Below are 27,866 nucleotides of genomic sequence, written 5' to 3' on the forward strand. Positions count from 1 at the left end.
TAATCTGCTTATTGGAAAAAAAAAATTTTTATTCAGTGTAATTTTTTTTGTAAATATAGGTATCAGTAGTAAATACTTGTATCAGTGAGACATAATATTTATAATCAGTAGTAAATTTGAATTTTAGTCAGACAGTTTTTTTAAATCCATGTAAATTTTAGAAACCAGTAGTAAAAGTTATATTCAATCAGACATGATTCTATAAGTATTGTAAATACGGAAATCAGTAGTATAAACTATTTTTAGTCAGACGGATTTTTTAAAATCAAAGTAAATTTTAGAAACCAGTAGTAAAAGTTACATTCAGTCAGACATATTTTTTAAGTTTTTGTAAATATGGAAATCAGTAGTATAAATTATTTTTAGTCAGACAGGTCTTTTGAAAATATTACAAAAGCAACAGTAAATGTTAGTTTAAGTCAAAAAGAAAATTTAAAATTTTTTGTTAATTTCAGTAACAGTAGTAAAAGTCAATTTTAATCAGCCGGAATTTTTTTAACTATTCTAAATGAGGAAATCAGTAGTATAAAACCGTTTTAGTCAGATAACATTTTTAAATAACTGTTAATACAGTTTCAGTAGTAAAAGTCAATTGTAGTCAGACAAAATTGTATATATCATTATCAGTAGTAAAAATCAGTAATAAATACAAATTTTCATATAAATTCGAAAATCAGTAGTATAAGTCAATTATAGTCAGACGGAATTTTTTAAAAACCACATAAATCTAGAAAACAGTAATAAAAATTAATTTTTTTTAAAAGAAAAAACTTAAAACTTAAAAAACTTTAATAAAAAACTTATTATTTTAATTGATAAAATGTTGAAATTGTTTCAAATTAAAACTACAATTTAGAAAAAAAAGCAATTCATCTTTTTTTTTCTCTTAAACTCCTTTGAAAAAAAAAAAATTCAACGCTTTTATCTTTGAGACTCGTATGTCAGTAATAAAAACAAGTTTCAGTCAGACATAAAGTTTTTAATTTGATGTAATTTTAGTATCATGTTGTAAAAGTCAATTTAAGTCAAAACAATATGATTTTACTTGGTATTATTTTTTTCACAATTAGTGAAAACAATTTTTACTACTAGTTTAGAAAAAAAAATGAGTTTCAAAGTTTTGAATTTTTGTATCAATAATTACTATTTTCATTCTAATAGTTATATTATTCAAATCTTGTTTACACTTTTATAGAGTCAAATTGAAATTTTAATTTCAAATTTAATTTTCCCTCGGCTGCATATCTTTATAAAAGTGAATTTAAATTTTTTTTTTCACAGATAAAAATTCTATTTTATCACGACAAGTGAATGAATGAGAAAAAAAAATGATATTTCCATCTGTTCAGGGATCAGCAATTTTTACAATTTGCTTTTTCCTTTCGTGAGAAAAACATTCTGGACACTCTCAGGAATTTATGTACTTTATTCTCTTTGCACAAGCAAACACACACACATACATGCGATAGAAAAAGAGACGCTAATCTATCATCTGTTGGATATTCGCATAAAATAACATGTTTTTTCTAGCAATAGAACACAACGAGATGTTATATACGTTATGCGTCCTCGCTCGTACAACGCATTTTCTTTTCATTTTTTTTTTTTTTTTTTCGTCGTCTATGTTACAGAGGCCGCTCTAAATTATCGCAAATTCCGCTAATCCACGACCCTTTCATATAGCAAAAAGCTGGCAAAAGCTTGGAAGCTCCAAAGGGTTAATGCCATTCAACGCGTCGCGCTTGATCAAACAAATGGAGGATTAAGAGAACTTCGTGGACACCCTGTACAATGGCTTTGAACCTCGCGCAAACCCACCCCCCCCTCTCTCTCTCTCGCTCTCTCTCAGTCTCTCACTCGCTCATCTTGAATAGTGGGGAGGGACAATGAGCATATGCCAACAAAGTTATCATGCCGCTGAATAGGCGATGAAATTATTCACGGGCAATCTGTCGTAACCGAGTTAATTTCGCCCCGCCTGAAAATCTACATATTCAGCAAGATAGTAGCAACGCACCCGGAGTGATGATGATATTCTACCATTTACTGTTAGATATACACACGCCAAAACTTGCCCTTGACTTTGTGTAAGCAAAAAAAAAATATCGATTAATATTTTTTGGCTCTTTAAATCTCTTAGAATTAGTGTAAATTGAAAGAAAAAAAATTAATTCGTTTCATACACTGAAAAAAAAATTTAATTGATTCAAATACTCGATTACTTGACTTGAACGATATTTACTTCTCTCTAAATCTGAATTAGTAAAAATGTTTACTAATTTAAATGAGTGACTCACTTTTTGCTTTAGAATTAATTAAATTTTACTAATTGTTAGTAAAAGTTACTAATAATTAGTAAAATTTTACTAATTCAGAAGCAAAAAGTGAGTCACTAATACAAAATTAGTAAACACTTTTACTAATTCAGATTTAGAGAGTAGACAGACGGTTAGAAAATTAAATAATTTCAATGCCAGTAGTAAAAGTCAACTTTAGTCAGACGATTAAAAAATTATATGATTTTAAAATCAGGAGTAAACGTTCTTTTTAGTTAGAAATTTAGAAAATTATTCTAATATCAGTAGTAAAGGTCAGTTTTAGTCAGTCATAATATAAACTTTATAATTAATACAAAAAATATTAATTGATAAAATATTAAAATCAAAATTATATAATTTCATTGTCAGTAGTAAAAGTCAGTTTTAGTCAGACTATTAGAAAATTACGTGATTTTAGTATCAGTAGTAAAAGTCCGTATTAGTCAAAATATTTTAAAATTATGTAATTTTAATATCAGTAGTAAAGCTCAGTTTTAGTCAGACATAATATAAATTTTATAATTAATACAAAAAATATTAATTAATAAAATATTAATTAGTAAAATATATTAATCAAATTTATATAATTTCAATGTCAGTAGTAAAAATCAGTTTTAGTCAGACGATTAGAAAATTATATAATTTCAATACCAGTAGTAAAAGTCAACTTTAGTCAGACGGTTAAAAAATTATATTATTTTAAAATCAGGAGTAAACGTTCTTTTTAGTTAGACATAATGCCTTTAAAAAATCGTGCGTTTTTGAAATTAGTAATTAAAGTACTTTGCAGTGAGAGAGGACTTTTCTAAATTTTTATACTCTAGAAATACATACATTTAGAAATATAAATTAGTAGTTAAAGTAACCTACAGTCAGACAGAAATTTTCTAAATTCCTTCTGATTTCGAAATAAGTAGTGAAAATCGAGTTTAGTCGGACATAATCCCTTCAAGAATGTCTGTTATTTTAAAATCAATAGTTAAAGAAAGTTTTAGTTTAGAAATCTTCCAAATTGTTATAATCTAAGAAAAAGTAATAAAAGACCGTTTTAGTCAGACTTCATAGTATTTAATGTAAGTTTCAGTCAGGCAGAAATTTTCTAAATTACTCTAATTTATAGAATAAGTAGTAGATGTCGAGTTCAGTCAGATACATAACATTTTTACAAACATTTTTACTAATTCAGATTTAGAGAGTTGAACCAAATACTTTTTATATTGAATTAAATAAATTGTAATTGAACCAATAATTTCTGTATTTGAAATAAATACCACTTAATTGAGACAAATAATAATTATTTGATACAAATATTTATTTGATAATAGTCAAGTAATCGAGTAGTTGAATTAAATAATTTTTTCAGTGTATTTATTAAACTACTCTCTAAATTTTAACTAATTTACTTAAATTAGTGACTCATTTTATGCTTCTGAATTAGTTAAATTTCACTAATTAGTGTCAAAAAATTTTTTTTTACTAATTCGTAGCAAAAAAAAAAATTTTTTACTGTTAAATTTTCCTAATCCAAAAGGAAAAAAAACTAATTCAAATTAGGTAAAATTTTTACTAATTCAGATTTAGAGAGAGTATAATTGTATTTGTGCGAAAACACAAAAGCTAGTGGAAATTTAAATTAGTAAAATTAACAGAGTCATTACGAGTCTCATTTGCAGTTATTTTTGTTTCTATTTACGATAGAAAATACAATGGAATTTCCTGTTACTTGTATAAATAACTGGTCAGGTAAAATACGATTCAAAATGCATTTAACCTTTTTTTTCTAATCAGAATTACGGAAAAATAATTAAAAATAGTTAATAAAAAAATGTTAAAATTTTTTTATGCAAAAAAATTCGGTACATTTACAATATGTATTGTATCATTTACAATATGTATTGTACCATTTACAATATGTATTGTACTATTTACAATATTCATTGTACCGCATTTACAATACGTATTGTAAAAATTATTCAACGAAATAAATAATTATTAAATATTTACTTGTAATTTCTTTTTATAAGCACGATGATTAAATAAATATCCCAACTAAATAATTACAGCAAAAAGATTTTCATTAAAAATACAAATTTTTAAAACAGTTCCTTTCAAGCAAGTAAAATATATTTTATAAGAACATAAAACAAAAAAAAAAGGGTTTTTATCCATTTATATTTCATAATTCTACTTTCCAACATAACGACCAATGGAGTAACATTTTTCATTTCATTATTTATTAATTGTTTAAAGTGCATTCAAAAACTTTCCGTTTTATAATTATTAAATGCAGCGGCTTTTCAATTGTGTTTTCCATTTTTCTATTTCATGAAAACAATGAGTTTTAAAAAAAATTTTCTAATGATATTTTTTTAAAAAACGAGAACAGAGAAATATTTACACACGAAATGTGAGGAAACACAAAAGTGAAATATAGAAACTAATATATATTTTGTCAGCCATTGTGTATATTGTTTATGTTTGGACTTATCTTAACAAAACTGATATTGCGGAGGTGCCAAGGCTCAATGGTTTACCACAGTACAAGACAAGAGAGGAAACCTACTGATGTAAGATGTTTGAACACAAGACCCGACTATTCCCTTTTGATAAATTATTCGCCCTATTACGTTCGCGGAATCCATAAACCTTAGCCGAGCTCTATGCTAGCAAAATTGAAGGCGAGATATTCTCTGGAGTTTTCATCTGGAATATGTGTATAATATATATATATACCTATGCTGCACGAGCTTGAAATTTTAAGCAAGACGAGAAGTGGGAATTGGAGAAAAATTGGTTGGGTTAATCAAGGTACCTCTGCGAGACACATGGCAGAGAATATATATTTTGATTTGAAAACGTGTGAAATAAACTTCCAAGAAGATGTATAGCACTTATATTGTCAACTAAGAATTATTACTGATAAATTTATTATACACCTAATTCAAAAATATGCACACCATTTTTTTTTTTAAATTAAAAAAAAAATTTATTATTCCAAACTTGTTTGATCACAATATAAATAATATTTTAAAATAAATATTTTCGTTTGATATTCAGCTGCAAAATATTATTTGAAAATAATTTTTTGCATAAAATATCCTTGTAAACGAGAAAAATACATTTCGCTTGAAAAATTGAAACAGGGTGTGTGTGTTGGAAAAAAAAAGTCCGAAAACTCATAAAACGAAAAATGCGAGCCTGTTACCCGTCACATGAAACATTCATATTGCAGATGCGCACAAACAACAGAAATCAATCATTTGCGTACAAAATCTGTTACTACCTGCAGAATGAGTACAAAAATTTTTTTTTTTTTTTTAACGCGTTCCGAGATGGAAACTACATTAGGTCCTTTCAGGATATAAAACTGTCAGTTTAAATAATGTAGCAGCAACGTTAAACTTTGAAAAAATGAGACATGATTTTTTTTCCGAAAATAGTCATATTTCATGCAAAAAAAAAAAATTATTTTAAACCTTGATTGAAAATACAAATTGTTAAAACCACTTTTCTCGAAAAAAGACCAAATTGTTAAAACAAAAAAACTTATTTACAACGTAAAAAAAAAATTTTCTGCAAAAAAAAATAAAATTACACACAGAATTTTTTAACGTATAAAAACATTTTACTTGGAAATAATTTTTTTTTCATTTGTTGCAAATTTTTTTCCAACGTACAGGGAAAATTCACAGCAAATTTTCTCTATATGTAGAAACATTAATATTTTTTTCATATGCACTAAAAGAATAAGGAGACACGTACAGTGGTTCCTCTCTCTCTCTCTATATATATATTTTTTTCAAAGAAAAGTTACCGACCTAAAAGATACTAAAACTCGACTGTTTGGTCACATATGTTTCCTGTCTTTTTAAATTACATTCAACTTCTTTTATATCTTTTATAAAAGGTATAAAAAAGCATCTGCGGTCTGTTATTTCCATGAAATGTTCACAATCGAAATCGAACTTGGGATTTCCAGTACGGCACATTGTTCTCGTTTCTGAGCTTGACAATTCCAAGTTACGATTTATTATCGGTTTCCAGAGAGAGAGAGAGAGAGAGAGAGAGTCACTCAAAATATTCGCGACTCTCATCAACATTTTTTTTTTCCTTTTCTTTATGACCTTATTTCCACCTTGATGTTATTACGCAACGGAACTTTTATGTGACATCGTACCACACGAGAATCTGGGGCAAAAGGACATATAGCTTTTTTTTAAAAAAAAAAAAAAGAAAAAAAATACAACTTTTTCTAGGACAAGCGCGCAAAATGGCAAACTTTATTAAATATTTTGTCAACAGGGACAAATTTATTGACAAATCACTCTATATGTGTATAATAATCAGTCATTAATTATATATTTTTAATAAATCGTTCTAAAAAAAAAATTATTGTTTTGTATAGTGAAAATTTCCTTTTTTATTCATATATATATAATGTTGAAGTAACATTATATTTACTGCTTTCTTTAGAGTTCCAAAACTTATTCTCATAAAAGGAAATAAATTTCTAAAAAGAGGCTTGAAAAGGCGAGAACTTAACTTTTTACGTGTTTTACGCAGTTCTGTGGCTTTCAAACATTTTCATAAAATACGAGAAAGGTAAGGTACTTTCTTTCATTAAAAATAGGAGTTTTGTGATTTTATTTTTCATGTTTTCAACTAAGACGTATTTTTTTTTTTAATAAATATAATTTTTAATATAATAATGTTCTTTAACCTAGTTATTAATATATTAGTTTTACATTATAGAAAAAGTTTAAAAAAACTTAAAAAAAAAAGTTTTATAAATAATATATAAATTAATCGTTTAAAAAATAAAAAATAAATATTAAAAATAATAAATCAAGTTAAAGTTTCAAACAATGGTATTTTCGCAAAACATTTTAATACTAAAAAAAAAGAATAAACTCTTTTTTTTCATTTATAAAGAACATGGTTTCTCAAGGTTATTAAAAATACTTTTACATGTTTCACAATTTTTTTTTTTTTACCCCCACAAACAAAACTTATTAAAAATTTTTTTGTTTAGAGATCACTAGACATAATTGTGTCTCACATAATTGGATTACAAAGGAAAAGTTTCATTAACGAATCTGTACTTTGCTCATTAAAGTCCATCATTAAAATACCGCATGTGGAGGTAGAAGTAACTCGAAAACTACTCGACCTGAATTTCAGAATTCGTAATGATAGTTCATTTTAAATATAAATTCCACGTATAAATATTCCCATATAGAATATTTTGCTATTATCATTAAAAGAATGTTAAATTTTTATTAAAATAAATTTTTTTTTCCAGTTAATTACATAATATATTACATGGGAATTTAATTTAATTAATTAAAAATATAATTCATCAATATTATGGTGTATATTATTATCAATTTTAAAAGTCAAATAAGAAATGAAATTTTTTTTTTCATTAAATATTTTCTGTTAGTGAGAATAGAGAGAATATAATATAGAGAAAAAAAAAAGTTAATTAAACTAATTGAAATCTCATTATGTAGAGAATTTATAATTAATATCGCATATTCAAGAATTATATCATGTATTAATGACTAACTGTGGAGAATAAATTTACCCTGATATTTGTATGATTATTGAAGTGAATAATATTCTAGAATTTGCAACGTTAATGAAGTTCTAAAATAGAGTAGCCTAATTTGAAATATAATATTATATATATACATGTATTATTTTGATATTGATTATTATACAAATAAATTGCGAACGTATTCAAAACGGATCAAATTAAATAGGAAAATAATTATCAATATTCATCGAAATTGAGAAATAGAGATTATATCAGTTTACAATATATAACTAATTTAATTTTTCCAATTAGAACAGTTTCGTAAAGTAACTATATATTAAAAAAAATTATAAAATTTTTTTTTAATATATTTTTTGTTTCAAAAGTAGGGAACTTCAATTGAAAGAAATATTTATTGTGGAAAGAATATTACTATACATAAATAAAATGTGAATAAACAAAAATAAATTTTTTTTTAAATTGAGCGCAAATTTGTGTAATTGTGTCTGCGTTGAATAATTAATATGATTTAGTACAGTTATTATGTAGATCAGAGTGTTTCTGATTAAGAATTAGCAATTCTGAAAGGGATGCTGCTAGCAACTGATTAATAAATTTGCATAAGTTATATTGACTATCTGGTAACCACATCTAATAAGTCTGAACTCCCTTATTAAAGATTCTGTTGCTGAGTCTTCTAAAAATTATCCCGAAAAAGGTCAAAACGTTCTCTCTCTCTCTCTTCTATATTTCACTATTTCGTAAATTACAAATTCAAATATTCGCTAATTGAAATATTTTTTTCGAACTCAATTTAAAAAAAACTGATTTATAATTTATAAAAAAAAGTATTTTAAATTCTTATAATTTTCATTTATATAAACTGAATTAATGCAAAAATAAAATTTTTTAAAATTTTCAGAAATTTTTTAAATAAATACGAATTTGAAAGTACCAAGTTGTAAAATATAATTTTAACTTTATATATTAGTCAGATTTAGCGAAGCATTATAAATCGATTACTTAATTATGCTAACGAATTACCGACCTTTCTACGGTTGTTAGGTTTCGGATATTAAATTTCTCAAACTTGATTCGCACGGAATAAGAAGGAATTCGCGCTCACAATCCGCCGATGGCAATCTTGCTAAGTGCTGTGCCGTCAGAGTTTTTTTTCCACCCCCCTATTTTTTTTTTTTTTTTTTCTATCAAAGCAGAGGGAGAAAATCTACCTACCCGAATCGAATAGTAATGTGGCGAATCAAATAACGATTTGTGAGTACAAGTAGATCCACATCGTCAAAGATTGTTCTTTTGATTATATATATATATATAGCAGGACATTTATTATTATTTCATCTCCAATTTCAATTATATTTTTCTCAATTTTTATGCGAAAATTTTATTATTTTATTCGTTTTATTATATTTATTAATTTTATTATTTTTATTCGTTTCATTATTTTTATTATTTTATTCAATTTATTATTTTTTATTAATTTAATATTTTATTCGTTTTATTATTTTTATTAATTTTATTATTTTTATTCGTTTCATTATTTTTATTATTTTATTCAATTTATTATTTTTTATTAATTTAATATTTTATTCGTTTTATTATTTTTATATTAATTTAATATTTTATTCATTTTATTATTTTTTTATTTTTTTATTTTATTATTTTATTATTTTGTTACTTTTAATATTTTACCCATTTTATTATTATTACTAATTGTATTCAATTATAAAAAAAAAAAATTTTAATTGGACTTAATTTAACATATTTAGAAAATGAAAAAATTTCTCTTCAAATAAATGAAGATTATTTTAATCTTCGTAAATGCATTTTGCATATCGTTTGACTATAAAACTTATTTTCCGGATAAAAATTTGTTTTCTAAGAGTTCTCCACGGGAATTCGCATCAAACTGAATACTTGAAAGGGAGAAAGAGATTAAAAACTTGTCACGAAAATTGAAATGAAGTTTTATAAAATATTACATCTGTTTATAAATCGCCAATTATCATGAGAATTTCTTTTTTTTTTTTTTTTGCTTGCTTCCGACACTTTGAAAAGTTTTAACTTTCCAATTTGAAAATTGCTTGGTAAATTTGTTTTTCATCAAGACTTTAATTACAATCTTTCCTTGGGACTAAAACTTTTAAAGCAACCACATATACAATGTCCTGGAAATTAAAGTTAAAAAAAAAAACTCAAGAACAATAGGAACATATATTTAATTTTATAAATTAAAAAAAAAAAATTTTGGACATTTTTTTTTACTATTTGAAATTTTAATTAACTTATTTTTTCTCTCATTATATATTCGGAATATTTTTTTTAAAAAACGAGTTTTCAAAGTTTCTGTAAAAAGGGCTTTTTAAAACTATATGAAAATTTCATTAAACCAATTTGTATCTTTACGAAATAACTGTATTTGTTTTTTGACAAAGTATTGGATTTTAATTATAACAGCTTTTTGCGAGGAGAGATTGAATTTTTTTTTTCTCTAGAAAAACAAAACTTTCTACAAAAAACAAGGGGAATTTTTTATATAACGTTAAAAACATAATAAAATTAAAATATGGAGAAAAAATATACTTTTTTTTATAACAGTTGGTAGTTGAATTGTTTTTGTCTGACTAAAACTAGCTTCTACTACTGATATTAAAAATATCAGAAATCTAACTTTTACTAAAAACAATAATTTATTTGCAATTATATAATTTTTTTTTAAATTATTTAAAAATTGAATTATTTTCCTTATTACAAAAGTTAAATTTATTATGATTTTCCTTAAAAAAAAAAAAATGAAAAATAATAATCTGCGTTTATGCAATTGATCTTTTTGAACACTTTATTAATTGACTCTAAGCATTTAATTTGAAGTTTCTAGTTCAATAACACTCTCGCCAAAGCTATCCAGCTCATAACCACTGGATATTTGCGAAAATTCCGAATTATGCACCAATATGAATCCTGTGGGTATGCCACTGTTATCTGGATGGTGACGTGTAACCACTGATACATGGCCATTCATAAAGGCTCAGAGTTCCACTGTTCGGTCTCTGTGCCAAAATTCCAATACGGTCAAACCATTCTCTATCTAGAATTTCGATGTGTAACATAGGAATGCACAAATTAAAAAATAAAAAAAAAAAAACTAAAGACCAATCAATTATGTTATTTTTTTTAAACAAAGATTAAGAAAAATTATACTAATATTTTAAAAACGAAGAAAACAAATTGTATAAAAAAATTTAAAATTAATAAACTGTAAAATCAGTTTTAAAAAGCCTTTTTGTTTATGAAAATATATACTTTTAACATGAAAATAAATGAAATTGAATATTTTTCAAAAGATTGTAAAAAATTGTCAATTTAGTAACCTATATAAACTCAAACTTTTGATTTCACAAAAAAACACGAGATGAATTGTCATTTTCCAAACAATGAAAGTTCCATTATTTTTTCAATTTTCTCCTCTTTTTTTTTTGGTTATATTAAAAAAAAAAAAAATTTGTTATTCTATGTTAAAAGTAATTTCAATGTTATAACATATACGACTATACAAAAACAAACATCTATATATTATTATATATCATTAATCTTGATTTATTGGGTTTTATAACGCAAACATTGCGTTCCATTAAGAGGGCTTTTTCCCCATAAACCGTATAAAACATTTTTAACATCTTTTATTCCAATCACATATATAATATATAATCCTTTTCTCTCAAAACAAAAATTTTCAAAGTGATCGTAAATTTTTAAATAAAAAATTTCATACATGAACTGTAATGTGCATATATATATATATATATATATATATATATATATATATATATATATGTATATGAATATAGCAAAATAACGAGGCAACTTTAATAGTTTCATTTACCACATAAATGTGCTATTAAAACTGAGTTTAAAGCAAACCACAAAAAGAACATTAAATATTTATTTTTATATATATATATAAATAATAATTAAAATGGAGAATCTTAAAAAAAAGAATAATTTTTTTTTTTGTATTTGCAATACAAGGAAAATCAAGATGTGCATTTTGAAGTTTTGCGAGATTGTATATAAGGGAAAAGGCTAATTAAAGTCTTGATGAAGAGCAGACCCATTGTATCCGAGGTAATTTTCAAATTAGAAAGATAAAGTTCTTAAAGGGAAAACGAGATGGAAAGTTATAAAAGAAAATAAACGATTTATAAACAGATTTAAATCATTAACTTTTTTACGTCTCGTTCAATTAACAACACACAATTAAGTATATATATATAGAGAGAGATAAAGATGTATAAGAAAATCTTTGCGAAGAAATTCAAAATAATTAGAATATAGATAAAAAAATAGTATTGAATCAAGAAAACCCATTTACTTGTCCCTATTTGATTCAATATTTTCTTGAATTAAGAAAGTCGATCAAATACGGACAAGTAAATAATTTTCTTGAATCATTGATACTTTTTTTTGAAATCAAATTTTCAGTGTATTTAATTAATTTTGTTATTTTTATTATATTTTAATACATTATTTTATCACCAAAAAAATTATTAAGTCAATTAAAATTATATTTTTTTTCAAATAGTTAAAATATACTTTATTTAATTCAAATATAAATTACTTGGTTCAAGTAAATATTTATTTAAAAATAATTATTATTTAATAAATTAATTATAATCAAGTAATCGATTATTTGAATCAAATTTTTTTCAGTATACTATTAATTTTATTGTTATAATATTTTTTTTTGCATTTTGCCTTCAAAATAAGGTAAATTTTTTTAATTCTATAGTAAAAAAAAAATCTTTTTCAGTATTAATTAGTTAATTAACAAATTCAAATTTAACTAATTAATAATGAAAAAAAAATTTTATACTTTTAGTTTCATGATAATAATTGTTACAGAAATATTCATTTTTCTATTATTCTCTTTAAATTGTTATTTAATTTTTTCTTTTAATCGAAATTAATACAAATTTTAACTAATTTTTATTATTGACTCACTTTTTACACTTGATTTAATTAAATTTTACTAATTCAATAGTAAAAAATTTATATTTCACTAACTTGAATTAATTAACTAATTAATAGTGAAATAAATAGTTTACTATATAAAATTAGTAAAATTTAACGAATTCCAAAGCAAAAAATAAGTCACTAATTCAAATTAATCAAAAAAAAAATTACTAATTCTTTAGAAAGTAAATGAAATAAAAATTTTAAAAGAATAAAAAAAATTTCTACAATAATTAACATGAAAACTAAAAGTATAACAACTATTAATTTTATTGTTATTATATTTTTTTTCTAAAAAAGAATTTAACGAAATTTTTTTGTATTTAAAAATTATTAATTTTTTTTTTATCAATTATATTCAAGTGCTCGAAATAAATTGAAATATATAAAAAAAATTTTGTTAGGATTTTAATATTATTTAAAATTTTTTAATTCTTTTTTTTTAAAAATCTCCCTCAGCCCACATATTTTGAGAGGTGTTTATTAATAGTCATCCTCAACTCGATATTACAAAATGAGTACAATAACAACGAGAACAAAACAGCTATACCCCCTCGACAGTATATGGGGAGACCCCTTATCGTCCTCATGTAAATTTATGCAAAAATGTTACCGATATTGTCCGATTAATATTCATCGTGCAGCCCGTTTTTGCCAGGGACAAAAATAGAAGGCAAGGAAAGAGAGAGAGAGAGAAAACGAAATGAGGTAATGGAAAAAGAGAGAGAGAGAGAGAGAGAAAGGGGTCCCTAAGCTTTGTTTTCGAGGAAATTGATTTCTGTTATAATTTCTCTTTCACCTCTCCCAACTTTGTTTGGTCGTTTGCCCATGGCCATTTTACTGATTTCAATTCTCACTCGAGCAAATGAGAATCGGCAAATGGATAAGAAAAGAGCAATTTATGTTATCGATAAAAATAAAAAAATTGTCATTTATTAAAAAAACCTCACTGAAAATTCGTGTAGAAATTGCCCTATCAGGGCCCTAGTAGAGAATGAAACACTGATCAAGGCCGCAAATGTGGATTTCCTAATCAGGGCCACATCAGGCGTTTCATTCCCTAATAGGGCAGTCTGATCCAGCCCCGATTTTGGCCCTGGCAAAATTTCTGCACGGGGGTAAAATTTAATTTTAAAATAAATTCCTAATTACAACAAAAGTGTAATTAACCTCTTTTTTTTTTTGCAACACTCCAAAAAAAAGAATGTAATTTGAAAATGAATTTTTTCGCGTTCGTTGCATCTGATGAAATATGCAACTGTCATAATGTCTATTTTCTGGTCACGTCGTCAAAAGGTCTAATTTCCTTCGAGGAGCCAGTTGTATTACGCTTGATATACGACGCGTTCTGTGTTGAAACCATTACTTTGCATAAACGAACAAGCGTTGTGTGCCCAGCAGAGTAAATGGAATAACGAAGCTTTAGAATTTCGTTTGGGCGACGGGGCGCAATAATAACAATATGCCCTTGTGTACTTTTCGGGGATGAAGAGTGAGAGAGAGAGAGAGAGAGAGAGAGTCATGACGTTTGACCGTATACCACCCCATTTCTACTGAGGGCATTCATACAATATACCCACCCACTCACCCCTCTTTATACCCGAAAATTGGCTGACTCGTACTGCGCAATCGAAATCAACATTTAGCGCACCCGTCATTATAATTTCTCTATATATATTCTCTCCCTCTCTCTAAATTTGAGGGGATTCCTCTTAAAATATTCATCATTTTCAATATTGACATTAAGGACCCAGCAATATCCTCCCCTATAATTAGTCCAGAAATTTTGCAGAAACAAACAACAATAACATTTTACAAAAAAAAAAAAAATAATTTTTCCAAATAAAAATTAATTAATAGAATTAGTATTAAATTTCTAGTAGAAATTTCAAAAATCTGAAAAAATAAAGTTATTGGAACTTTATTAGAAGTGATATTTTTTTTTTGGAGGGAAATTATATTTTTTTTGTGCGACATGAGTGAAATGCATATCAGATTGCAAGTGATGTGGGAATTAGTGGACCAAATCACGCTCGCGCTAACAAATCCCATTTCGAAAAGTTCGTCAACGTAATGTGCAACGGCAGCTCGTAAATAAAATCTTCAACCTGTACCCCCGTATTAACGAGGTTGCAATTCCGATACGTCGGGCATATTAATTACACACGCAGTCAGCTAATGAAGGTCTCTGGCTATTACCCGAATTTTGATCCATGCGCGCCAAAAATTATTTATCCATACACGCACCCTACTCTCTCTCTCTCTCTCTCTCTCTTTTACTTCCGAAATTCATGAGAATATATCCGTTCAACCGAATCTGATTTGGTTTAATAGATAAACTCGTCAATTTATGATTGTGGATTCCCCCGCATTAAATACTCAAAAACATTTTCCAGGCTATTTCATAATTTTTAACTCTATTCACACCTTAAACGATTCTTTACAGTATTTTCAAATTTTTTTTTTTAAATATTTGTTTTCTACTATTATTAATAAATTAATTATTATTATTAATATTATAAATTTTTTTAATGTATTACTATTATTATTACTATTATTATTATTATTATTATTATTTATTTATTTATTATTATTGTTATTATTATTATTATTTATTATTATCATTATTATAATTATTATTATAGATTAAAAATTTCTCTAATTTTTAATTAAATATTACGGATACAGTAATAATTTTTTTTTTATACTAAAGTTTTAGTAATAAATGACTAAAAATTAGTAGAAATTATCACTAATTTAAATTAGTTAGCGAATTTTTACTAATTAAAATTGAGAGAGTTTATTATAATTAAATAATTAATTATTAATGTAAAAACTGAACAAAAAAAAAGAACAGAAAGTAAAATAAAACATAAGAAAAGAGTGAAATATAAAAATTCAAAAAAATAAAAGAAAATATATTTTCTAAATTTTAATTAGTAAAAATTTTTACTAATCTGAATTAGTGACTCACATTTTGCCTTCAAAATAAGGTAAATTTTTCTAATTCTATAGTAAAAAAAAAAAATCTTTTTCAGTATTAATTAGTTAATTAACAAATTCAAATTTAACTAATTAATAATGAAAAAAAAAAATTTTATACTTTTAGTTTCATGATAATAATTGTTACAAAAATATTCATTTTTCTATTATTCTCTTTAAATTGTTATTTAATTTTTTCTTTTAATCGAAATTAATACAAATTTTAACTAATTTCTATTATTAACTCACTTTTTGCACTTGATTTAATTAAATTTTACTAATTCAATAGTAAAAAATTTATATTTTACTAACTTGAAATAATTAATTAACTAATTAATAGTGAAAAAAAATAGTTTACTATATAAAATTAGTAAAATTTAACTAATTCCAAAGCAAAAAATAAGTCACTAATTCAAATCAAAAAAAAAAAATTACTAATTCTTTAGAGAGTAAATGAAATAAAAATTTAAAAAGAATAAAAAAAATTTCTACAATAATTAACATGAAAACTAAAAGTATAACAACAAAAAATTATTTAAAAAAAAATGGAAAAAAAAGGATTCTAATTATTTGAAACTTTCATAAAAATAATTGTCTCATATACAATGGGATATATATGTGTATTTATATATTGAGAGAAAAAATGTATTTTACCCCCTTTGGCAGTGTATTCTAACGAGGAGAGGAATTAAAACCAACAATCGTTTCAGACCGAGTTTTACGCAACAGAACCGAGTTTAATTAATTAAGTCGCGGGAGATCCGCCCCATGGTTTTTTTTTCATTTACATCTAACTCACGTTCCAGCCGTGACATACGGACAAAAAAAAAAAAAAAAACCTAACAATTTTATGAGTAATGTGCTGCGTACCCCGAAAAAAAAATACAACGAGAAAATCACTTTGACTGTGAGATGGATATTAAGTGGATTTTCGTGATGAAAAATAATCCAATTACAAATTGAGGATATATTTTCTTTAAGGGGTCTTTTATAAATATATATATATAGAGAGAGAGAGAGAGAGAGAGAGAGAGAAATGTAACTACACTAAGGTCTCGAAATCGGTTTACGAATGGAGATTATCTCAAAAGGCGTGCAGAGAGGAAAATGCCACAATGTTGTACAAAAGTTTCGACATGGCAAGCGATATTGTTCTGACATTAATCTTGACTTACAATATATATATATATATATATATATATATATATATACAGAGATTAATTGGAAAAGTTTTCTTTAATAAAAGCAAATGCCGCGAGATGATTCAAAATTGCTTGACACAACAGAATTTTAAGATTGAACATTCAGAAAAGATTGATGAAATCTTTTCATCAAGAAGATGCATAATAAGGGATACACTTTAAACTTTATAATATTCTTTCTTTTAGAAAGAAAAACATTTTTTTTTTCTTAATTTTTATTTTTACTCAGAAAAAAAAATTTGTTTTCGAGTTTGTAAATAATATTTTGTTATTAAATATAAAAATGTTTTTTTCAAAATTTTGTTATTAAATATAAAAATGTTTTTCTCAAAAAATAACTTTTTTAATAAAAAAATCGAAAACGATTTAATTTACAGAACGATATATATATATATATGTTAAATGAAGAAAAATTTCTTACAAGAAAAACAATTTTTCATCAAATGAAATTAAGAAAATAAAAATATAATGAAAATTTAGAAATGAAAGAAACTATATATAGGAAAAAGCAATGAAACTAACGTAATTGGAGAAAATGAAGCAAATACCAAAAGTATCTTTCTTTATTAAAGACACAAAATGATATTTAATCGAGACAAAAAAAAATCTCAGGAAAATTGAAATTTACCAAAAATGAAAAAAAAAATATATATATATATATAATAAATTAACAAAAAATAATTAAAATTAAAACATTTCAATTTAATTCTCTCTCGATTTGATGAAGATTTATCGCACTCTATATAATAAATATGTTTTCGCAAGTATTTGCATAACTCTTTTTCCAGGCCAGTTATCTCTACTATTTTAATAATAAAATACAAGCCCGATGTTCTTTGACTATATGTCCTTTGATCGTTTCCTCGGCATAGAGAAGTGCTTTCTGAAATTTTGTTTTATGGAAAACTGAGTACTACTTTCCCATTTCACTTTTGCACGCGAAACGAAGGACTGTCGCGTTTTGCATGCAGAGAGTTTGGACGTCGCACAAGAGAGAGAGAGAGAGTGAGTGAGAGAGAGAAAGAGAGAGAGAGAGAGGAACGGTAGATGAAATTGGAGGCAGTTCATCAAGAGATGTTATTAATTCAAGTTAATTAAATCGTATACCTCAAGGGCAACAAAAAGTACCGCGCTTCAGACGGAAAATGAGAAATTCACTATATACTCTTGAAAAGTGGACAAACTTCTTCGAGAAAAAAAAAAAATATACCCAAGAAAGCTTTACAAGAAAAACTTTTCTTTTTTTTTACCCCTCTCACAACGGTGTGAAATAAAAGTATTGTTCTTGACTTTCAATTTAAAGAATCTCGTGTCTCGCACAAAAGTCTTTTTTTCAATCGAAAAAAAATGTTGTGTTTTTAATAAAAATTCTTTTCCCCAAAAAATGAGGTGATAAAATAAAGTTTTCTCTTTATATACTGATTGGCTTTATTTAGCGCAGAGTTTGATAAAACAAAACGAAAAAAAAAAAAACTGTAAATATTTCACGTATACGGTAAAGTGTGGCCAGTGAATTCGTTTCAGTGGTCTTCCAAAATTATGCACAGTTCGTTGCACATTGTGAAATCTACGTTTTACTAAGGATTAAGTCGAGCAGAAAAGTTCGTGAGCTTCATAATATGAACAAAATTTAACCAATAATAAATTACAGAACCATATTAACTTTACATGTGGGTCAAAAACTATTTAAATGTTAATAAACTATACAGAACCAGAGAATATTATTTCCACATTACTTGTTTCTCCTATATATGTTTAAAATATTCGGAAACGCTCGAATTATCCCCCCAAAAAAAATTCACATTACATTTAGTATAATTTAATTATACTTTTTTTTAAAATTAAAAAAAAAATTTGTTTATTTTCCTTTCAACATTTTTCTTCACAAAGCTAATTATATTTTTATTTAATTTAGTCCAAGTTAAATATATATATATATATACAAACAGTAAATATCTGTTAAGACATTTCATTAGATAAGAAAAAAAATTCAATTGTCTTTTACTCCGAGGAAATTTGCTGAAAGTTTGTGTCCCGTGAAGTGAAAAACTAAGCGTAAGGTTGATTGTTGGTGTATGTGTGTGTGTCTGTTTTTTTTTTTTTTTCATTCGATACACACGAGAAAGAGGAATTGAGTAATCCGCTTTTTGTACTCGGTTTCCGTTCCAATTAAAACCTATTGGTGGAAAGAGTAAAATACATGACCAGTGATCTTACACTCTGTTAATTGAAGATTTTTAAACAAACTTTTAAAATCCTCAAATTACAAACGAGCGGCGCAGCTTGATAAAATGCATTTTTTTTTTTTGCGATAAAAATCACATTCAATGGTATTTTAAACTTTTCCTTATTCAATTTCCCGACAAATTATTTTCAAATATTATTTTAATTTTTCAATATTTTTTTAAAATTATAATTGAGAATTATAATTAAATAATTAAATAATTTTAATAATAATTAATAATTGTAGTTGAATAATATTTAATTATAATTATAATAATTAATTTATAAAAAAAAATGTTTAAACTAATTATTGTTTCTTTACTGAAAATAGAATCCGCTTTAGATATCGAGAAAAAAATACTTTGTTTAAAAAAATTTTTTTTTCAATTTCTATCGTCTGTAACTATTTTATAAGGATTATTTGTAAAAAAAAAATATTGAGATACCTATATTCGATTTATTTAAAACTGACAGACATTCGATTACTGTTCCCATTTCCAGTATTAACTTTTGTTATATAGAGAGAATTCTACAAACGAACTACCTTAAACAGGAATTTAAAAAAAAAAACTTGAGATTAATTCGATTTATTCAAAATGAATTGACATTCAATTATTTTAAACTTTAAAAATTGCAATACGAAATAATAATTATAAATACAATTATAAAAATAGAATTTAATGTATTAAATGTTAATTTAAATTGTTTTAAACATTTTTTTTTATATTGTAAGAAAATTTAAGAAAAAAATTGACAATTGATAACAAAAAAAAAGAAGGAATAACTATTTAGATATAATTTTTCATGTCCGCATATATTTTATTTTATTTCAAGTTTCATTTCCTGCGAACACTATATATATAATATAAAGCACAGTGAGACAAAGGACTCGTCCTGAGGGCTCATATAAACAGGAATATAAGCTTGCACCATGATTAAGAGGATTAAGCCTCATTTGCTCTCGGCAGACAGAACGAAAATCCCATTCTTCCTACTCTAACAAATATATATATATATATACAAGAAACTGGAAAATGCAAAATCTCAATTTTCATTTACAAAACCAAATCAACAGACTAAAATATTGCAAAAAAAAAGTCCTAAATTTTAAATACTATAAGAGAAAAAAATCTTGTTTCCAAGGCACAGTGGTATTAAAAAGATTCCCTTGATTCAAAGATTAGAAAATTATATAATTTCAATGCCAGTAGTAAAAGTCAAATTTAGTCAGTCGGTTAAAAAATTATATAATTTTAAAATCAGGAGTAAAAATTTTTTTTTGTTAGACATTTAGAAAATTATACTAATATCAGTAGTAAAGGTCATTTTTAGTCAGACATAATATTTTTAGAAAATTACGTGATTTTAGTATCAGTAATTAGAGTCCGTATTAGTCAAAATATTTTAAAATTATGTAATTTTAATATCAGTAGTAAAGCTCAGTTTTAGTCAGACATAATATAAATTATATAATTAATAAAAATTTTAATTAATAAAATATTAATTAGTAAACTATATTAATCAAAATTATATAATTTCAATGTCAGTAGTAAAAATCAGTTTTAGTCAGACAATTAGAAAATTATGTAATTTTAATATCAGTAGTAAAGGTCAGCTTTGGTCAGACATAATATAATTTTGAAATCAGTATTATAAGTTAAGTTTAGTCAGACATAATCCCTTTAGGAAAGTCTGTTATTTTGAAATCAGTAGTTAAAGTTAGTTTTAGTCAGACATAATGCCTTCAAAAAATCATGCGATTTTGAAATTAGTAATTAAAGTACTTTGCAGTGAGAAAGAACTTTTTTAAATTTTTATACTCTATATATATATACAAGAAACTGGAAAATGCAAAATCTCAATTTTCATTTACAAAACTAAATCACCAGACTAAAATATTGCAACAAAAAAAAGTCCTAAAAAATTTTATAAGAGAAAATAATCTTGTTTCCAAGGCACAATGGTATTAAAAAAAATTCCCTTGATTCAAAGAATTTCCACTTAAAATCCTCAAATGGGATTCATTTAATGATTCTTCCTGTAATTCAATTTTCATCCCATAAATTTCAAATCTGAACATTTTTCTCCTTTCATATAATATATTGTAAGGAAATAGTCAAACGAAAAAATGCGGAAATATACGCCCTAATCATACCTACATGAAGAAGAGGAGACATTGATCTCTTTTTTTACATTGCGGCAAAAAAAAATCCCCGTTTCCTCCATTATACCCGTATAAGCTTCTTTTGCAAGAAGACGCATTATAAGAATGTAAATTCCCCGCATCACACATAATGACCCTAGACCGCAAGCATTTTTTTTTTTTTTTTCACTTTTTCCAAAAAGCAATCTCACCCCGGGAATCCTTCATAAATACTAAGAAAAAAAAAAAGAAAGAGGAAATAATAACCAGCACCCCGGCTGTTTGACGCTCTGTAAATAATCGTGTCTCGAGTTTACCCTAGTGGGTGGTCTGGGAAATTTTCACTATAGCGAAACGAAGGGTGATCAAGAAAGGAGAGAAAGGGCAAGTTGTACTTTCTTCGACGGGAGTGACAAATGAAACGGAGAAGAAAAATTCCCACAGGATTGTGTATTTTCGAAACAACTAAACAATTTTCTCTTTTAACTCAAGAATCATTATTGCAATTTTTTTTTTCTTTTTTTTTTATGATATCGCAATGCGGCACAAGTTCCCTTCCGCACAAGGGCCGTTAAGTAAATGTATCCCGAGGAGCGGTGACGTCGTAAATCTAGGAAAGTACACATTAAAATTCTTCTCTTGAAAATCCTCAATCCTCGCGGGCTCAAAGCTTTTCTTTCTCTACCTACGAAAACTCGTTCCTCTCACCCCCCCCTCCGAAATCTTTCTCTGGGAAAAAAGTTTTTTCATAGTGGCAAAGGTCTCCGCGATTTTTGCAACAGATCAACTGAAGAAAAGGGAAAACGTGAGAAAAAAGTGATGATGGTGGGGGGGGACGCGAGGATGAGTAGTGTGTGTGGAAAAAAAATGAGGTACATTCCCTTAGAACACGAGGGAGATTCTTAAGAAGGAGAATTCCAAAATTGATGGTTCACGCACGACCCAACATCATCTCCCTCAAGAGACATACGTTATACACGACATTTCGCCACCCTTACAATCACTTACCCACCCCAACTTTGATGGGCGGACCGCTATACCCTTTGCGAGTCAATTATTCGATTAGGCTCTAATTCCTCCCCAAAGTGCCTTTTTGTATTTAAAAAAAAAAAACACAAAAAAAAAATTAAGATACACAAAAGTGTCTATTAAAGAAAGCAATATTTTAATTTTTCGCGTTATTTAATGGAACATTTTTCGTTATTTTTTGGAAAAATTATAGAAAATTTAGTCTATAATTCCAATTTTTTAAATTTATTTCTGTAATCAGTAGTGAAGATCAGTTTTTGGTCAGACATACTTTGTTATGAGATTTTTATATCAGTAGTAAAGATCAATTTAAATCAGACATATAATACACTCAGAAAAAAGATATGTTTGAACCAAATGTACCATTTTTTTAAATTTACCCAATTTTTTGGTTAGTTCAAACAAAATTTGTTTAATTTAAATAAATATTTATTTGATCTAAATAACTGTTTGGTTTATTTTAATAAATTTTTTGAACAAAGAAAAAATTTGATTGAGCTAAATAAACGTTTGGTTCATGCAACCAAATGTTTGGTTAACTGTATATCAATGCATTTATTTTGTTGATTTAACCAAAATTTGGTTGATTCAAACGAATTTTTTTCTGAGTGTACATGTAGAAAATTATGTAACTTTGACGTTAGTAGTAAGTGCCAGTCTTAGTTAGACGTCTAGAAAATTATTTAATTTTAAAATCAGGAGTAGAGGTCATTTTTAGTCAGACATAATACCTTTGGAAAATTACGTAATTTTATTATCAGCAGTAAAAGTCAAAATTAGACAAAACATTGTGTAATTTTAATATCAGTAGTAAAGCTCAGTTTTAGTCAGACGATTAGAAAATTATATAATTTCAATGCCAGTAGTAAAAGTCAACTTTAGTCAGACGGTTAAAAAATTATATAATTTTAAAATCAGGAGTAAACGTTCTTTTTAGTTAGACATTTAGAAAATTATTCTAATATCAGTAGTAAAGGTCATTTTTAGTCAGACATAATATAAACTTTATAATTAATACAAAAAATATTAATCAAAATTATATAATTTCATTGTCAGTAGTAAAAGTCAGTCTTAGTCAGACGATTAGAAAATTATATAATTTCAATGCCAGTAGTAAAAGTCAACTTTAGTCAGACGGTTAAAAAATTATATAATTTTAAAATCAGGAGTAAACGTTCTTTTTAGTTAGACATTTAGAAAATTATTCTAATATCAGTAGTAAAGGTCATTTTTAGTCAGACATAATATAAACTTTATAATTAATACAAAAAATATTAATCAAAATTATATAATTTCATTGTCAGTAGTAAAAGTCAGTCTTAGTCAGACGATTAGAAAATTATATAATTTCAATGCCAGTAGTAAAAGTCAACTTTAGTCAGACGGTTAAAAAATTATATAATTTTAAAATCAGAAGTAAACATTCTTTTTAGTTAGACATTTAGAAAATTATACTAATATCAGTAGTAAAGCTCAGTTTTGGTCAGACATAATATAAATTTTATAATTAATATAAAAAATATTTATTAATAAAATATATTAATCAAAATTATATAATTTCATTGTCAGTAGTAAAAGTCAGTTTTAGTCAGACGGTTAGAAAATTATATAATTTTAAAATCAGGAGTAAAAATTTTTTTTAGTTAGACATAATATTTTTAGAAAACTACGTGATTTTAGTATCAGTAGTAAAAGTCCGTATTAGTCAGAATATTTCAAAATTATGTAATTTTAATATCAGTAGTAAAGCTCAGTTTTGGTCAGACATAATATAAATTATATAATTAATTAAAATTTTAATTAATAAAATATATTAATCAAAATTATATAATTCCAATGTCAGTAGTAAAAATCAGTTTTAGTTAGACAATTAGAAAATTGTGTAATTATAATATCAGTAGTAAAGGTCAGCTTTGGTGAGACATAATATAATTTTGAAATCAGTATTATAAGTAAAGTTTAGCCAGACATAATCCCTTTAGGAAAGTCTGTTATTTTGAAATCAGTAGTTAAAGTTAGTTTTAGTCAGACATAATGCCTTCAAAAAATCATGCGATTTTGAAATTAGCAATTAAAGTACTTTGCAGTGAGAGAGAACTTTTTTAAATTTTTATACTCTAGAAATACATACATTTAGAAATATAAATCAGCAGTTAAAGTAACCTACAGTCAGACAGAAATGTTCTAAATTCCTTCTGATTTCGAAATAAGTAGTGAAAATCGAGTTTAGTCGGATATAATCCCTTCAAGAATGTCTGTTATTTTAAAATCAATAGTACAAAGTTTTAGTTTAGAAATCTTCCAAATTGTTATAATCTAAGAAAAAGTAGTAAAAGACCATTTTAGTCAGACTTCACAGTATTTAATGTAAGTTTCAGTCAGGCAGAAATTTTCTAAATTACTCTAATTTATAGAATAAGTAGTAGAAGTCGAGTTCAGTCAGACATGGTTCCTTTAGCCATGTCTGAAATATTAAAATCAGTAGTTAAAGAAAGTTTCACTCAGACAAGTCTTTTCTAAACTATTATAATCTCGAATAAGTAGTAAAAATAAAATCTAGTCAGACTTAACTTTTCTGAATATTTAGAATTTGTAAAATTAAATTTAAGTAGTAAAAGTAAATTTCAGTCATACCGAATCGAATTTTTCTATTTTAGATATCAGTAGTAAAATCCCGTTATAGTCAGACTTTCCTTTTTTTCCTAACTATGGAGTTTTGTAACTTATTTTAAAACCTTATTATTAAATATATTCATTGAACTAATAGCAAAAATTAATTTTTTCATTTAATTAAAAAAAAACGTCAAAATCGATAAAGCGTTACTTTTTGAAAAAATCATTTTAATTCGAAAAAAAAAATTGATTTAATTAGCTAATTGTATAATGTAAATGAAAACATCACTTGTTGACTTTTAATTAATTAAATTCTGTTCAGAGTCAATGTTTTGTTAGTTATAATTCAAAAAGGTGAAATTTTTAATTATTAAAATTTCACATTCTTATTGCATTTTATTGAAATCGTAAGTAATAAAGTAACTAACGAAAAAAAAAACTTTTAATTACAAATTTAATTAATTAAAACAATATTTTATGTAGTTAAAATTTTCTAAATTTAAATTCTATATTTATTATATATTGGCAAAATTTATTATAGTTGAAACTTTATTAATTTTGAACTTTATTAGTTGAAACTTTATTATAGTTAAAGCATTATATATATATATATATATATATATATATATATATATATATATATATATATATATATATATATATATATATATTGGTGGAATTAACCACTTTATTAGTTCTAATGATCATACTATTACATTAAATGACCATCATAGTCATTAATCGAAATGGTCATTTCATTAATCGAAACGATCATTTTATTAAATGAAATAATCATTCCACTACCTGAATTCAACACTAAAGTGAATTTTATCTCTTCTAATAAAATTGTTACACCCGTTTAATAAATATACCAGCGGCATATGTTACAATTTAACTTGGACCTATTTTCAATTATCAATAATATAGTTTGCAAAAAAAAAAACCCCTATAAAATTGTTTACCAATAGTTTCGAAAACAAATATTAAATTGTTTATCAATAGTTTACGAGAAAAACTATTAACCGGATTATTAATATAGTTTGAAAAGGCAATAATCAATTTGATTATTGTCATAATATAATTTATAGAAAGCTATCAATACTTGACAAAATTAAGAAATTTAGAAACTTGTTAATTTTACTAATTAAAGAATATAAAAATAATTCGACTGTCGGTAATTTGAAAAATGACTATAGAAATTATAACGCTATCAACAATTTTGCAGTACAATTTGATTATCAATAGTTTAAGGAAAAACTATCAAAATTTTTATATCCAACACTCACAGAAAATTATAAGGTATTAAAATAAGCTGCAACGCTCATTATTTTAATCCAATTTTGCTTATTTTAATACCAAAATGGATAAAAATAAGCAAAATTGGATTAAAATAATAAGCGTTGCAACTTATTTTAATGCCTTTTAATTTTCTGTGCTATCAACAAATTTTTGTTTCAAAAAACAAAATTGTAACTAAATTTTAATTTTTCAAATAAACAAACAATTTTAGAGAACTAAAACATATTTCATACCCAATCTTCAAATAAATTCGAATCGCAAAATTTTTTCAGATATATCTTGTTTAAGATTTAATTTTTAGAGTACAACCAATCCTTGAAATAATTTTATACCAAAGGAAAAGCAAATTTTTTTTTCTTCGCAGAATTATAGTTTTTCTACCTATTTCACGTTCCGTCACCTTTTTTTTCTCCTTCCTTTTTATTATCATCTGCAGTTGACGCAGATAATGATATCTCTCTCTCTCTCAGTAAAAAAAAAAAGAGATGTATACGCACAAATTTTTTTTTTCTCAAAAAAAATTAATCGCCACTCAATTTACACTTGTCACTTGATGATGATAATAATTTCAAATTAGAAAAACAAAAAAAAAAATTCACTCACCGTTCAAAAGTGATTCAAAACGTTCCCTGGATGATCCAGTCGCGAGAAACGTGTAGTATCGCGAGGCAGTTGTCATGGCAGAGGTTCCCGGAATTCCACACAGTAAAAAAAAATTGATTCGGCAAAATCAAATTTTTTTTTCTAATTTCAAAAAAAAAAGAAAAAATTAATTTCGATTTAGAAAAAGAAAAATAAGCAAAAAAGAAAATATGAATGAATTTAGATATATATAGAAATATTGTTATTATCCGTATATAAGGACTTACTCTTGTAGTTGAGTTAAAGTCGTATCGCACGGGATATGTTATTTAGAGGGGTTGTTTCCGATGCACACTGATACCAGGAGATTCGTGTATCCGTAGAGCCAGCATCCAGGAATCCCCACTCTGGCCGGGTGAAATGTCTCGCATCTCGTTTCACGCGATGATGTTTCTCTCTTGCACCAATTCACCAAGCATGGAAAGCATCAAACGGGGATGATGGTGGTGGTGGTGGTGGATTCAACCCAGTGCGCAAAATCAAAAGGTGACTCCCACCCTTTCTATATCCAACATATACATATATATATATATATATATCCCCACGAGCCGTGGCCATAGTCATGGTCGTAGCACCCATGGATATTATTCCGGTGCTTCGGTCAGGTTAGGTGCAGGGTATCCTTGTTTTATGCGCTCCGCGGGCCTCACACCCGTTTATCAATAACTAGAGAGAACGTTGCCAGTGTAGTATATATGGGGGTTTGGCAGGCCGGTCCTTCAATACATACACACATTCACATATATATATAGCTATATTCGCTTCAAATGCTCTCCTGGCACTGCTATGCTGCTGGTACTGGTTCATATATCTGTCTATCTGTCTCTATATAGGTAGACATCCGT

At 25.6% G+C, this 27,866-nt stretch overlaps 1 protein-coding gene across 3 annotated transcripts in view; it reads right to left on the minus strand.

Annotated features, from left to right (window-relative positions):
- LOC127285608 (discoidin domain-containing receptor 2-like) overlaps window positions 1-27,534 on the minus strand; it is a 67,077-nt gene extending 39,543 nt beyond the window's left edge. Inside the window, exons 1-2 of one of the 3 annotated variants that reach the window (XM_051311712.1) lie at window positions 27,249-27,534; window positions 26,983-27,123 (exon numbers count right to left, since the gene is read on the minus strand). The gene's annotated coding sequence lies outside the window, so the exon portion shown is untranslated. The remainder of the gene's footprint in view (window positions 1-26,982; window positions 27,124-27,248) is intronic. The other 2 variants (XM_051311710.1, XM_051311711.1) reach the window with 2 other exon arrangements.
- Between the last annotated feature and the right edge of the window lie 332 nt (window positions 27,535-27,866).

The sequence above is a fragment of the Leptopilina boulardi genome, unplaced genomic scaffold, assembly GCF_019393585.1.
Source record: "Leptopilina boulardi isolate dan_hultmark-lab unplaced genomic scaffold, ZJU_Lbou_2.1 LbouV2_337, whole genome shotgun sequence".
Lineage (NCBI taxonomy): Eukaryota > Metazoa > Arthropoda > Insecta > Hymenoptera > Figitidae > Leptopilina > Leptopilina boulardi.